This window comes from Orycteropus afer, unplaced genomic scaffold (assembly GCF_000298275.1).
Source record: "Orycteropus afer afer isolate SDZICR_OR568_19922 unplaced genomic scaffold, OryAfe1.0 scaffold00505, whole genome shotgun sequence".
Taxonomy (NCBI): Eukaryota; Metazoa; Chordata; class Mammalia; order Tubulidentata; family Orycteropodidae; genus Orycteropus; species Orycteropus afer.
Genome location: NW_006922092.1, coordinates 637,377 through 637,963, shown reverse-complemented (window position 1 = coordinate 637,963; position 587 = coordinate 637,377). Strand labels below are relative to the sequence as shown.

Sequence of the window (587 nt, the reverse complement as noted above, 5' to 3'; positions counted from 1 at the left end):
AAGATGAAATCTGGCCATTCTCACTTCCAAGGAGCATTCTGGCTGCACTTCTTCCAGGACAGATCTGTTAGTTCTTTTAGCAGTCCATGGTATTCTTAGCATTCTTCTCCAACACCACAACTCAAAAGCAACTCTTTTTCACTCTTTCTTATTTATTGTCCATCTCTCACATGCATAAGAGGCGATTGAAAATAACATAGCTTAGGTTAGGAACACTTTAGTCTTCAAGGAGACATCTTTGCTTTTCAGAACTTGAAAGGTCTTTTGCAGCAGATTTGCCCATTGCCGTATGTCGTCTGATGTCCTGCTGCTTTCACTGATGTTGATTGTAGAACAAAGTAATTATGAAGTCCTTGACAACTTCAATCTTTTCTCTATTTATCATGAAACTGTTTATTGGACTAGTTGTGAGGATTTTTGTTTTCTTTATATTGAGGTATAAGCCATACTTCAGATTGAGGTCTTTAATCTTCATCAGTAAATGCTTCAAGTCATCTTCACTTTCAGCAAGCAAAGTTGTGTTATCTGCATATCACAGGTTGTTAGTGAGTCTTCCTCCAATCCAGATGCTACATTCTTCTTCATAT

General features: G+C 37.5%; 1 protein-coding gene across 1 annotated transcript in view; it reads left to right on the top strand.

Annotated features, from left to right (window-relative positions):
- Positions 1 to 587, top strand: part of MTHFD2L (methylenetetrahydrofolate dehydrogenase (NADP+ dependent) 2 like) — a 266,611-nt gene that overhangs the window by 139,287 nt on the left and 126,737 nt on the right. The gene's annotated exons all lie outside the window — the stretch shown is intronic.